At 35.6% G+C, this 15,586-nt stretch overlaps 1 long non-coding RNA gene across 1 annotated transcript; it reads right to left on the bottom strand.

Annotated features, from left to right (window-relative positions):
* Positions 1-6,573: 6,573 nt before the first annotated feature.
* Positions 6,574-11,028, bottom strand: LOC104587501 (uncharacterized). Its single transcript, XR_002022108.2, has 2 exons — positions 10,262-11,028; positions 6,574-7,148 (listed from the first exon to the last, which is right to left on the bottom strand). It is a non-coding gene; the product is annotated as an uncharacterized LOC104587501 (long non-coding RNA).
* Between the last annotated feature and the right edge of the window lie 4,558 nt (positions 11,029-15,586).

Genomic DNA, 15,586 nt, shown 5'->3' with positions numbered 1-15,586 from the left:
AACTCGAGTCGGTCAGGTTTTCTTCAATAGCGGTCAGTTTCGGGTTGTAAAAAATCATAAATCGATGGTTCGGGTCGGTTTCGGTTTTCATGTGTAAAAATCAAAACCGATCCGAACCGAACCGACTTAGTAGTTAGTTCCTAGTTAATAGTTACAACCTACTTAGTTCCTACTTAACTAAGTTGTCTCTATCCTAGTTATAACCTAACTTAATTTCTAGTCTTCTAGTTAGGATTGACATTAATGGCAAGTATTGTAAGACAACTGGACAATAAATTTTTTGGAAAAGTTTAAAGAAAAAAATCAAAGGATCTAGTCGGGTCTTCTCAGTAACCCGACTCAACCCAACCCGTGAACAGCCCTACATGTCACTCTCCATTTTAATCCAAAGTTAAGGGGATTATCGCCGAGGTGCTACTGATGACTTAGGAATTTTACGAAAAAATCCTTCTCACAAAAAATCTTCAACATTAGCTTTCATTAATATGGATAAGTGGAAAAATTAGATGGGTGGATGAGAATGAATGTGATGTTTTGGAGTACTTTTATTTTTTAAAAATAAGTATTTATTCGAATAAGTATTTATTTACATTTGACAATTAAAATAAATACTTATTTAGTATTGGGCGTTTGATGATATTTTTCCTTCAATAAGCACATAAATAAGTGCTTGTAACTCTTTTGTCCTTCATTTTCCTTTAAATTTTGAAATTATACCATATGGGGTGTCTCTCTCTCCAAATCTTCTACTGACTTCCTTCACAAAAGTTTTCGCAATTAAAAACCTTAGGCTGACACCCCCTGTTGGAGATATACCGTTGGCCATCATCAACGAATATTCCGTGACCCCAACCTCCAGACTGCAAAGGAATGTACAGGTACACCTCACCCCCACTAAACTCAGACAAGTCCGCACCGGAGTTGGAGAGGTTATTGGATTCTACAACCATACCAGACGTCACCAGCCCTAAAAAAGACCATTGTTGAAAAAGCTATTGGCTTCCACAACCATGCGTTGGAACTCCAATCAATAGTCCTAAAATATTGTTGCAATTACACATAAAAGGGAGTTTTGATAATCTCACAAGCGGCCAATGACTAGGGGTGTTAATGGTATTCGAAAATTTAATTTTGAATTCAATATTCGACATAATCAAATTAAATTTGGATAATTTGAATATCTAATCGATCGAATTTAGATATTTTATTCTTACCGGATAGTTAATCGGATTCGAATTTGGATATGACCTGATTCGATTCGATAAATATCTGAATTCGACTGATTATTTAATTCTTATATATAATATATAATATATATAATAGTTAAGTTATATAAATAATTTATATATTTATATACTTTATATCAATAAAATATTTATTAATTATCTAAAATAATTAATTAATCGAATTCGAATCGAATCGGATATTCGCATATTTAATCGGATTTGAATTCGGATATTAATTTTCAATATCCGTCGATATCGAATCGAATTCGGATATCGGGTTTTCTAATCGAATTCGAATATTGTTTGATCCGATTCGAATTCGATCCGTTTATACCCCTAGTAAGGACGATAGATTCTCATCGGCGGCCACAATTTGGTTGCAGAAGCTTTTTCTGCATTCTTGATCGAAACCATGATCCATAGCTGCAAGTAGGGGTGGATTCGAGCCAAGGCGAGTCGAATAGTACGAGGCTCGAGCTTGGCTTGCCAAAGTAGTACAAGGCTCAAGCTTAATTCAAGCTAGAACCTTAAGCTCGAGCTTGACTCGAGTCAAGAACTCGTAAGCTCGAGCTCAATTTGAGAAAAAAAATTATAAAAATAAAAAATTATATATAAAAATATATTTTATTTGATATTTAAAAAATTAAAAATTATAATATTTTTATTATATATATTATTTTCTATAAGTTTATATATATTATATATATTCACTCGAGTACCTCATGAAGAGCTCGGCTCGTGGCCACCCCTAACTGCGACAATGGAGAAGTAGAAGAAGCCCAACGTTTTACATTTAAAGGGTGTAACCGGTATTCTAAAAATTGACTAGGGACAATTTTGAGAGAAAACATTTAATAAGTGATTATTATTTAAGTACTTATTCTGGGTTTATTTCCAAAACACCAATAAGTGCTCAATGGTGTGGTCCCAACCCAAATAAGCACTTATTTTTAAGCACTCCCAAACATGGCCTAGGATGGATGAATGGAAAAACTAGAAAGGATAATATTAAGAATTATGTCATTCATAGGAGGGTAGGAAATAACTACAGTAGGGAATAAAATGAGAAAGAATAGACTAAGGCTGCAATTGGCATTCCTTATTTTAAGAACCTATCTCCTTTTTGCCATTAAAAAATCAGTGTTCATGAGCATTTTAACTACAATAAGGAGATAAGTCCTTAAAATAAGGAATGTCAAATGCAGCTTAAGATGGTCTAGACAAAGTGACTTGTAATGCATTGAAGGAGCTAAAAAGAGCTCGGGGTAGGCCAAAAAAAGACATGGGTAAAAGTAGTAAAAAATGATTTGAACATTTATAATTTAACAGTGGATATGGCTTTAAATGAAATAGGTTGGAGAAACATGATTCATGTAACCGACTCCATATAGTTGGGATAAGGCATGGATGATGACGATGATGAGTTTCTGGGATCTTATCGATCTCATGTTCAACTCCTTTCCTAGATCCCGCTCTCAAATATAATGGAACAAGCCCTTCTTCCATAGCAAGGATGGCCTGATCAACGACCCAGCTAGAGTAGTGCAAGTGATGGAGACATATATACTCTCTCTCCTACCCCTTTCCCTCTTTCGTCTTAGAATTTTGAAGTCTAAACCCAAACACTCAAACAACAGAACCCCACAAATATACTGAAGTTCAATTGCATGCATCAGCATCAAGTTTGGGAAATGAAGAAGAAAACTGAAAACACTATATATAAATGAAGAAAGGACAATGGACTAGAGTCTGTAGTTTATTCCAAAAGAAATCTCGAGGAAAAAGAAAACACACTGTTTTCTAAGGAAGCTTAAGGTTGCATTTGATTTGATTGAAAACAAGAGATAAACAGAATGCCGAGGGAAAGTTTTCAATAAATTTTGTGAACTTAGGCTCAGTTTGGAAGGAGTACAAATACAAATATGTAGAATGCAAAACTATGTATTTTGTATGTATTTGTACTGTACATAATTGCATTTGTACTTTTAAACTGAGACTTAGGAACTTTCTCCCAACTTTTTGTTTCTCTCTTGTTTTTTATCAAACCAACCATAGACTAAGTATGAAGTGAAAGATCCTCAATTGGATTCTGACTACTAGATCTTTTTTAGCTACAAATTTTCGAGTTGATGATTTGTGCTGCTATAAATTTGAAATATCCATTTTCCCACTACCACTTGGTTCCTCTTAGGGGTGTAAATGGACCAGATTTGGGTTGGACTCCATTCAAATCAAAATCAATTTCAATGAGTTGGACAATCTAATAAGACATATTGAATTTGATCAGTTCAGACTTAATTGTCCAAAGTATTTATTGGATTGGATTGGACTTAGTTCATCTATAATGGAGAGTGGGTTGGGTTGAAACAATGCCCATTGACAGAAGAAAAGAGTGAGGGTATTAATGGACCAGGCTTGGGTTGGTCACAATATAAATTAAAACCAATTTGAATAGGTTGAACTGCCCAATAGACATCAGATTGGGCCAATCCAGTCCAAAATATTTATTGGGTTGGATTGGACCTGGTCCATCTATAATGGACCTATGTAAGACCAGATTGGGTTTGGACCAATATCTGTCCATTGACAGCCCTCCCCACAATCCTCTTCAAAATTAGAGAGTTTAGAACAGCTGAACAGGTACTAACCTTACAATGAGTGCATCCTCTTAGAGATTTAGGGCCTGTTTAGTTTGTAAAAAACAGGGTTTTGGAATTGGAATTGGAATTAGAATTAATGGTCTATTTGATTCCAACTGTTTGCTTTTGGGTGGAATCAAAATTTCATTCCCATTCTTAGTAAAATGGTATCCCCTCCTACTTTGAGAATAGGAATCTATTCCAATTAATTTCGATTCCCATTTGAACCAAAAGGATTAATGGAATAGACCATTTCTATCTGATTTCGATTCCAATTCTGATTCCAACTGTAAAGCAAATGAGACCCTTAGAGTTGCTATGAGGTTCCCTCTTGAGCTGCAAACATAATGAAATGCATAGGCCATAGAGGATTAAGACCCGGCTTTAAGTGGTCAGCCTATTTGAGATTAACTGCACCCAAACCAATATATCACTGATGGATGTTCTGAGAGTTGAGACTGAGTATTCTTTTTATGTACATTCTTTCTAAATTATAATTAGTGATGGTGGATCCGGATCCTCTGCAATGGGTCACAACTCACAAGTCAACTGAGAAGACGCCCACATAGCTGAGACCTGAGAATCTGAGACCAACAATGGTGATGGGCTTTATTTGGAAATTGAAGCCCACAAAGCATGCAGACCTGCAAGGGCAACGTGGGAAATGCCTTCCTCATGTAAGTGGAGAACTGAATAGAATTATTAGGTCTGCCATTACTATTGAGAACTAAACTCTGGAATATGGATCTCCATGTATTGGGCCTATTGGCTAGGTGGATTGGGGCATAAGGGACGTTGAGGTCTTTCATCAATTGCATCATATAAGAGCCCAGTTATAAGAGAACCAGCATTGACAATAGATCTTATTTTGGATTATCATGTATGGTACATATTTGTATTTATGTTCTTTCTAAACTGAGTTTTGGAAAGACTGTAAATACAAATATGTACAGTATAAATACAGCTTTAGAAAAACAAAAATGCAAGGCTTTGCATTCTCTATGTTTTTGTATTTACTCTTTGGCCCTGTTCACTTTTTTCGGTAAGTTACATATCCAGATAAATGTATTTACCCAGATAAGTATTTCCTAGGAAAGACCTATCCAGGTAAGTGCATTTACCTATGTTCTTTTATTTTTCATTTAAATAAGGTAATGGCCATTTTAGTCATAAAAATACATTATTACAATGGGCATTTTTGTCCCATTCAAATGTTGACAATCTCCTTGGGAAAGTTATTTACCCACCTAGGAGACCAGAAAAATAACATGGAATTCTGAAAAAAGAACATGAAATTCTTGGTCAATGGGAATCAAAATCCCACTGACCAACTTTCCCCCCTCTCAAAATCCAGAAAAAGGAAACCCCCTCTTTCCAAACTGAGCCAAAAAAATATGGAATGAAGAATTGGTTTATTCTATGTGTAAGCCAATGGACTCCACGGTGGTCGAGCCTCTGAATGTCCGAGGAGATGGCAATGGTTTTACATCAGTTGCACACTCCTACATACAGAATTCCAGCTATGGAGCTTACTCTTTTAATTGGAGTCGAATAACTGAAAAGTTTCACCAAAAAAAAAAAAAACTTCAATTCAGAAAATCCTTAAGGCTCAGTTAGTAAGAAATACAAATATGTAGAGCTGTCAATTGGACTGGATTTGGTCCAATCCGATCCAGTCCAACATTGGTCCATTTACAAATGGACTGGACCTATTCCGGTTCAAAACCCCATACAAACCGAATCCAATCCAGTCCAATTGAAATGAAAATGAACCAGATTGGACCCAATCCAATCCAAATTAAATGAAACTTTATAAATTAAATGAAATACGAATTTTCTTCAACTGACATTACAACTTCACTCAAATGCCCTCATTTTCTTATCCTTTCCTAACATTTTGAGGTGGTCACTGGGCATATTAAAGATTGAATGAAAGGTCTTCCAGCATATTAAAGATTGAAAAACAATTCCTTTGAGGTGATCACTGGGCATCACTCCCAAATGGAAGCATGGGATTGACCCTGCAGAATTGCAGGCTCTCCATGGTATGGCCAGTGGACCTGATGTGCACCCTGCAATATCCCCACCTGAGTTCCTACTAACACTAACCTGCTAGTTACAGGTCTAGCAATATCCTCAATGGGGGCCAAAGCCACATTATAGATCCAAAAACACTAACTTGCTAGTTACAGGTCTAGCAATATCCCCAATGGGGGCCAAAGCCACATTATAGATCCAAAAACAAGTAAAATGAAATTTGTTAATGAATGATATGATGAGGAGAACCCTTTAATGGAAAGCAAGCTTCTTATAGGAAGGAACAAAAAGATCCAAAATGTTGTCAATGGCAAGCATGAAGCAAGGGCCAATAATCTACTCCAGAGAATGACTGGTCGATTTATTGACTCCAGGTGCAAAATGGAATTTGAAAACACTAAATGAAAAACTGTAAATCATAATATAATGAAAATGTTCAAACAATTAAAACTAAACATTATACCAGATAAATGCCATCCACCACATGAATCCTATTTTGCTATTCTACTTTACCAAGGGCCATACATTTGGTAAGTTCTGAATCATAAGAATGTATCATACATGCATATGAATAATTGATGTATGGTTATGTGAATGTAGTTTTGGCGGACACTACACACTATCATTCAAAAAGATAATAAAAACTAGAATTTGATAGTAAATAGTGGTAATTAAAAAACACTTAAATAGATACATGTGCTGATTCAGAATCAATTTCAACGAGTAGAAGATGATTGTGAATTACTTCACTGAGAAAATTCTCCTTTCTGAATCAGCAAACAATGAGTTACACTATTCCAGTTTTGGTTACAACTAAAATGATGAAGGGAAACAAAATGTTTTCCTCCGAAAATAATACTCAATAAGGAATTAACTATTTCCCTAATTCCTCAGAAAATAAACAAAATGGTTTCCATCTCCATCTGCAATCAAACACCAAAAAAAATATCATTTCCTAAAGAAATTGTTCATATTAGCAGGACCATATTCCTGGTGCAACACTTGGTGGACTTCACCAACTTAGCCATTTGATCAAGTACCATCAAGAGGATGGATGAACAGCTGCAACCAGAGAATAAAAATTCTGAAACCACATAAACCATTCTCCAAACCACCCGAAAGAAGTTGATGTAGTATTTTCCATTAAAGGAATTCTTACGACATGTTCCGATGTTATGGATCCATTTGCCAGTCAGTGGGTGATGCACCGGTTTTCCACAAACCTGAATAGAGGTTGAGCAAATACCTGAGAATAGCAAATTTGTTAGGTTACAAACATGCATTACATAACAAATTAATGTAGCTTTCAAAGTTAAAACAAGAGTGTGATCTAGTGAGCTTTCTGATTGATTTTACTTGACTTCTGATCTGGTTCTGATAAATGGTCTTTTGCTTTCTCTTACTTGGCCCAGGTAGTGAGGTAGGTAAGAAGTTTTCACCTATGGGCTGTGATTGTCCAGCCCCTTAAATATGATAAAATTGCAGCATCTAGCTGCTCCAGAAAGCAGAAAAATAAAAAAGGTGTTGATTCACTATCTTTCCTTCAATTAGACACATTAGAAAATGGTAGAAACAATTCACTGTTTGTAGAGTTGTCTATAAGGCAATATTGAGAGCAGAATTCCTAATGGTTATTCAGCACATAACTTTGGAAGGCAATGAAATGGAATTTGCACCATAGCAAGGGTAAAGATAGAATGAACAAAAAATCATTGTTCGACTTGGGGCTACACAACAAGGCTAGAAGCACGAATACCAATCACAGGGGAAGAAGGGGTGGATATTGATCAGAATTTTTCTCATGAGATCCAATATAAATGTTATCAAGCTATGCTCGGAGAGACATTAAATTGTGAACAGCTACCATGTATGATAAATGGAAGACAAAACATTTTAATGATACAGGAGACAAAGATGTAGCACATTAACTCCCCCACCATCTAGTGTTTGGAGTCAAAAACCTTTTGATTCGTCCCATAAACCCACTCTCAGCCTCTCAGGCATGCCAGTGGTGCTGGTTGTTTGGGACAGTAGCAAAGTAACTAATACTTTGCATACAGAAAACTAAATCTTTAAACATTTAAGACAAGGCACACAGAAGCATATCCGTTATATTACTTCAGCTCATGCAGTTCTGTCACCTTATTTCAGATAATATGCATAGAAATTTTAACAAGAGAATCAAGATTTGTAAGCTCCACCACTCATAACAAGACTACAATACAAATTTCATGTAAAAAGTAAATGCTTGGCCCACTAAATAAATTGATGCATTTTCAAACTGAAACGAAATCTCATATGAGAAAATTGGAAATATCACTAGGATTCTCAAACTCAGAACAGAGAGAGCATGTCACAGGGAAAAAAAAGATTAAGAGAACTTCAATCCAAATATCCAATCCACTGTACTATTGGACTTTCCAACCTGGACCAAATTGGACTAGTCCAATCCAATCTAAATGGTATTGATTTGTTTCCCATTAATTAAGTAAGATAAAGCAAATATAAAGTCATAGTACATACAGTAATTTCTAGTTTTCTACTTAAACAATAAATAAATCATAGCATGAGAGTCTCTCAAAGTAATAAGTACTAAGTATGCCACAAATTAAGTAAGATCAGTCTGCACTCTCTTGGCAGCTTGAGCCTAGGACATTGACCTTCCTCATAATCTGCCAGTAATAAGTATGCCAAAAAAGCAAGAGTTTTGGACCACAATATATATAATTAATTTGGGTTGTCTCTCAAAGATTAACTAACATAGCATACACTCCATCAAGTGTCTGCATCAGTCACCAGTCAACACTCATGGTGGAAACTGGAAAGAGTTTCAACTTCCAAGCATGGCCCCTTCCTTTTTACCTACAATACTTTTTCTTTCAATTCAGTTGCCTCCTCTAAATCAATAAATGAGGTCCCAATTTCACAACCATGCATGTTTAATATCCACTTCTCACAAAAGCACTTTTTCGCTCATGCTTTATTAAATGAGGCTCACCAAATTGTTTTTGTACGTCTGATTTTTTTTTCAATTGAACTTAATTTTTAAGTTACCCTTTTAGACTGTCAAATGTAATTGTAAAAAAATAAATAAATAAAGAGTGTTGAGCATCCTAATTACCAATCCAATAAATCTCATTGTTTTCTTTCTTGGGTTTGTAATATATCTCTCTCTATATATAGCATATTTAATACAAGAGTAAATCAAGGAAATGTCATTGTTTGTTGGCAGCAAAGCATAGACAAACAATTCTGAATCTTGGGAAAGTAAGTGACACTGTGACAGGTTGAACTTGCAAGAGATGATTAAAGGGCTCATAGTTTAATGAGTACCTAAGGTTAAAATATAAAGTAGGTGGGTTAGTGTGGTGCAGATTATGAAGATACTGATGATGAAGATGACGAGTGCTGCGATGAGGATGATATTACCTAGTAAACTGGACCGGATTGGATTGGTCCAATCTATTGCCTTATTGGACTAATCAATCTGGACCGGATTGGACTGGTCCAATCCACTGTCTTACCGGACTGTTCAACTTGGACCGGATTGGACTGGTCCAATCCATTGTCTTATTGGACTGTTCAACTTAGACCGGATTGGACTGGTCCAATCCACTGTCTTATTGGATTGTTCAACTATGATACCTAAAAAAAGAAACCTAAAACCAAATCACCAATCAACCAATATCATAAAACTGGTATCCAATCAGATGATATTTATCAAAATTCATGGGCGAGTTTGATTGGTCAAAGCCCTTCCAGTATCATGTCTTTCCGATAGCATGAATTTTCCCCAAGGAAAAAAATATTTAATTTTAATTTAAAAATATATCAAATCTATTAGAATTTATAAGATACATAAATATGACATTTGATAGATTTATCCATTCTGCTAATGTTTATAAAATATTGATTTTGAAGATTATTATTTTTAATTTTTAGTTAAACATAAATATACTATTATTTATTTGGGTTGCGTTTGGGTGACTTAAGTTCAAATCTCATCAATTGCAAGGTTATATTTATGATAAAAATATTTAATGGCACAAAATTAGAAATTCAAAATTCAAATCTCGAGCTGTAGCAAACAAATATTCAGACTGTAGCAAACTCTGTGCTAGGTTCTACCAAACTCTGTAGCAAACAAATATTCAAGAAATATTCAAACAGAACCATTGGCATTCCAAGAAATATCCAAACAGAACCATTGAATATTCAAACATAAATATTTAAGATATTCCAAGAAATATTCAGACTATAGCAAATAAATATTCATACAGAACCATGTATTGTTGTCTACAATTAAAATTAGGAGAGTATCTACCAAACTCTGTGCTAGGTTCTAATGACAAAGGATACCTCAATGAACAAATCGTAGAGGTCAGATGAGACTATCACTTGAGAGCAAGATGCAAGAGAAAAAAATCACCAAAATATGATTGCCTGAGTGAAGAGGGAGTGTTGTTGCCGCTGGAGAAAGTGAGAGGGCATTGAGAGAAGAGAGAGTGTTGTACTGCTGTCACTAGAGAAGGTGAGGAGGCGCTGAGAGAAGAAGAAGCTCTGTTGTTGGAGAAAGTGAGAGGGTAAAAGGAAGATCGACGGAGAAAGGGAAATACGGCCGGAGTTCGTCCAAAGCTTCAAACGAAATACCGCCGTCTGCCGGTGATACTGAGGATGGAACGATGGAGGTGCAGAGGCGCTGAACCCTAACCTTCGAGCTTCGACTCTTTGAAAGTTTCTATGTTTGACGCTTACGAAAATGAACGGACCATTCGAACTAGTGGCTTTGTCCACTTTCGGTCCATTCTATGAATGGACGATTTATGTTCGGACCGGTCCGCGTCCATATCATTTTTTAGGACCGTCTGATCCGTCCATATTACTTCTAATTCGGATGGTGTCCAACCCAAAATCGGTTCATTGACACCCCTACAAATATATACAGTATAAATATATACAAAATAGTACAAAATCTTTCTATATATTTGTATTTATACTCCTTTCAAACTTAGTTTAAAAAAAAATACAAATACAAATATATAAAATATAAATAATACAAAATATAATAGTCCTTCCAAAGCAAGCCTAAAACTCTGATTCCCAAGCTGCTTTTGCACTCTGATGGCTTCTTTTGTGAATGCAATGTAGATGTCATCGCAATCCGATTTGATTGGAGATTGTGATTAGATACAACGTAACAAAGAACATAAAATCTTGCTCCATTCCATGGCAGACACAGTCACTCACTGTACATAGTTCGGCTTAACTGTTAATTCCATATTTCCATTGCCTTTGCAGTAGTAGTACGTATCATCAGTAGTTGTGCTGATGTATGTTTCACTTTCCCATATTCTTAGGGTGGGGTAGGTAAAGTTTTATCAAGAGTAGTACCTCCCTACCCCTTATTCACTCACAATTTTACTTTAAAACTGTGTTTGGTTTGATAGAAGACAAGAGAAAAACAGAAAGTTGAGTGAAAATTATTAATTAAGGTATATATAATATGGATTCGATTATGACACCAGAAAAACTTACAACCAATCAGCCAGGTATCATAAAAGTAGAAATCAATTAGGTAGATTTTCATCAAAATTCATTAGGATTGTGATTAGTCAAAACTTTTCCCATTTCTCATATAATATTGTCTTTCTTTTTGAAACCAAACATAGCCCAAATCCCTATAGCAAATGCCTCCGAAAAGTAGAGAAATAGTTCAAATACTGATTGATTATATCCTTGGTAATCAAAAGAAAAAGGTAAGAGAGGTGGGTCTGATTATTTCATCATTTTTCATTTGGAGCATTGAGGCTCTGATTCAAGCAATGTACGAGAGTGGCCAGAAAATTAAACAGGGTAAATTAATGCTCAAGTGAAGCAAGTGTACGATGTTGGGAAAGCACTACCCCACTTCATTAAGGATGATGGAGCTGGATCCACAAGTGTGATTCGTACCTGATGGGATGGGATATGTATGTGGGTTAGCCTATCCATGTTTATCATGTGTAGTACCCCACTGTTCCCCTTCATTGATGATCAGAAATGATGCTGTTGGCTCCATGTTTGTGCCTCCACTTACTATTTGTGAAGTCTCTATGCTCTAGACGTGGCACAAATCCCTACACATAATACATAGAGAGAGAAACAGTTGGGGTGTGGGTCGGGTTATTGAGAGGTGGTGAGGAAGGACAAAACAGATTCTCATCTCATGCGCTTGATGGGGTCTTAGGTCCAGTTTGGTTTGCGGCAATAGGGGTCTGGAATCAGAATTTTTTATTTGGTTATTTCAATTCCAACTGTTTGATTTTAGAGAACTAGAATTTTATTCTCATTTTTGTTAGAATGGCATTTTCCCATTTAAAAGACTACATATTCTCTATCCTTCTCTTAGGAATGAAATGCTACTCCTGCTGATTCTAATTTTCATTCTCATTCATGTCTGAACTAAACTGATTATTAAAATAGATAATTCAGATTCTGATTCTGAAGAATTTTGATTCCAATTCTGATTTCAAATCCGATTACAAATCAAACGGACCCTTAATTTACAATACACCATCTCAATTTGCTTCCTTTGAAATTAATTTGAACTACTAATTGATTCACCCACGTAATTAACTTTTTTCCATGCCTTGGCAGATTAGTGCAAAATTAAATTGAGGGGATCAAATGGGTTGCATCTTTGATTAAGTTAGAATTAATTAAGGGGACCCAGTATTTGTCTATACCTTTGATAAATGGTGAGATCATGAAAACCAACGAATTCATTGAAACTCCACATTGAATTGAATGAGTTTAAGAGAAGTAATAAAACAACCCAGGCAGAAAAAAAAAAAAAAAGGAAATGAAAAGAGAAACTCAATTGGCAATTTGGATTTTATACTAAAATGTGAATGCCCACTAGATCAATAAATAGTTGAAAGGGAGGGGGGCCATATGTTTCTTCCAGCCATTTGAAGGTTAAAATGAAGGCAACCAAACAGGAGCCCAAGGAGCCGACCAATGGGCAATGGCTCTATCATATGACTCCGAATCTCCTGTTTATGAGAATTCTATACATGCCTATTCATACTATATTATCCCCGTGAATCGGAAACATCTCCCCTGCATAATACTATGCCGAAGATGAGGTATTCTCCATGTATAACTGCGATGATTAACGTGAACAGAATTTTCATGGACAATAGATCCGGACTACGAAGGGCACGTATTTACTACAATATACACTAACTAGTACTGTCAGTAGGGCTTATATACGACAGAAGTGGTTAGGTGTCACATTGCACAGGAGGCGCATGTTAGAAGCATCCCATCCATAAAACACTGTAGAAACTATCTTCTTACCTCGTTTTACAAAGTTGTATGGGGCTGTGGACCGACAATTGCTTAAATTCTCGACAAGTCACTAAACAAGGGGCCTCTTCTGTCAATTTTCCGAAGTGGTCCTAATGATAATGATAATGTATTGTACTCTTTTCTGCCCCTTCTTTCTTTTTATTCATTTTTTATTCTTCAATTCCTTCTCCCACCCCTCTCTGCTTCCTTTTATCCTCACCAGTGTCTCGTATGTTTCTTCTCCTAAATGCATCAATTGGTGGGTTTATTGAACGAGTTAAAAAATGGAGAAGAACAACATATTGCAGTTATGAGCTAGTTAGTTTTTGAAATTGTTGCTTTTAAGAATGGAGCTGAGGACAATAAAGTAATTTAATTGATGTTCGAGGCCAATGAATCCAACTTGTGAGCAGGAGAAGATTATACATCAAAGGCCTCGAGTGTTATCTTAGGGGTGGAGATTTCGACGATCAAGTTAGTCAGGTGCTAAAGAGGAGTCGAACGAGACATGAGACAAGGGCTCAAAGTTTAGTCTTTAAGAGCTTAGACGAGATTTCTCGAAAGTAAAAATGCAAAAAAACAAGAGTGAACAAGATGGATTTACCTTGAATTGGGCACCCCCTTTTATAATTGACATTGCCATGGAGTGGTTGGAGGCAGTTAGAGATGGATGGCCAGGAGTCTATCTGCTGATGCCACGTGGCACAATCCGGAGCCTATCATGTGCGCCTACATCAAAATGTATATTTAGTATTCGAACTCCAAATTCCATTCCATCTATATATTTGTCATAATTTAGTAATGCTCCAATCTATCTATATTATATTCTAGATGCAATTATCCACATCAGACTCCTTATATTCTAAATGCTCCAATTTTTTCTGAATTTTAAACGTACAAAATAATTATAGGACTATCCAAGTTCACCCACAACCAATTCAGTTAAAAAATTGAATGTAACATGGACATCTTAACACCAGCCCGTGCATTACATAGGTCTTTTCTAGCATTGCTTCCAACTACCACAATAAGCTTCCAAATTCTTATATAATCTAGGTTGGAGGACCCAAATATATAATTGTTTTCTTGGTTTCATCCCAATGGTTTCATAGATATCTATGGCTTAGGCCAAATTTGGTTAAAATTCTGCTTCAAAGGATCACTTTTTGAAGGATGGGTTTTGAACCAAAAAAAAAAAAAACTCCCTAAATTCACCCTAATCCGAATTGATATGATTCAATTTGAATTGGTTGGAATGTAGTAATTAACTAATGCTCATTTTGCAAGGAGTACAAAATTATAAATACAAATATGTACAGTACAAATACATACAAAATATAAACTTTTGTAATTTATATATTTGTATTTGTACTCCTTTCAAACTGAGCCTAAGGCTGTGTTTGGTTGCAATACAAATAAATTTGCACTGCTGCAAAACTATGGCAGTGCAAATGTTTTGAGTTTCAAATTCTGACAAAATTAAATGAAAAATTGCATTTTTTTTCATTTGCACTCCTATGCATTTGTATTAGTGCAAATAAATTTGCACCGCAACCAAACACAGCTTAAGGTTTGGGAAAAGTGCAAATAGAAGGTTTAGAAATACTGTATAGCACTACACATATTTGTTTGCACTCTTCCCAAAGAAAATCATATATTCAAGTTGAATAAAATTATTTTTAGGGTCATTTAGCGGTGCCATTTGGACTAGATTTGGTCCAATCCAATCCAGTTCAATGTGAGTCCATTACAAATGGACCAGGTCCAATCCAATCCAATGAACATTTTGGACCATTCTGAACCGATCCAATTCAATGTCTTGACTGTCCTATCTGTTCAGATTTGTTTTAGTTTATATTCTTATATTCTATTAATGGGTCAGGTATTGGCTTAATCCAACCCAATCCAATATAAATATTCATAACAGATAGACCATGTCCAATCCAATTCAATAAATACTTTGGACTATTAAGTTTGGACAGGTCCAATTCAATGTCTTATTGGTCCGTCCAGTCCATCCAAAACCTCCATTGACACCCCTAATCACTTACACCCCCTATATGTAGTTTCATGTATTTACTTAGACGTACTCTTTAGTTTGTGCTACCCCTTTACTTTTGCAATCACTTTCTTTAATTCACTTACAGCGAAGAACTGTTTGTATATCATTTTGGGCATGTTTTTTATTCTGAAAATACCCTTAATTAACAAGCATCAGTTGTAATGGGTCTCCATTCCCGTCCCCATGGGGATCCCCACTCTCTGCCTTTTTCTTATGATCTCAAATTCAATTTATTTTTTATTTCTACTTCATTTCAATTTTTTTGCTAAAAATAAAATAGTTACAATTTT

Source organism: Nelumbo nucifera, chromosome 2, assembly GCF_055504915.1.
Source record: "Nelumbo nucifera cultivar China Antique chromosome 2, China Antique-T2T, whole genome shotgun sequence".
Taxonomy (NCBI): Eukaryota; Viridiplantae; Streptophyta; class Magnoliopsida; order Proteales; family Nelumbonaceae; genus Nelumbo; species Nelumbo nucifera.
This window is presented reverse-complemented; position numbering and strand designations above follow the sequence as displayed.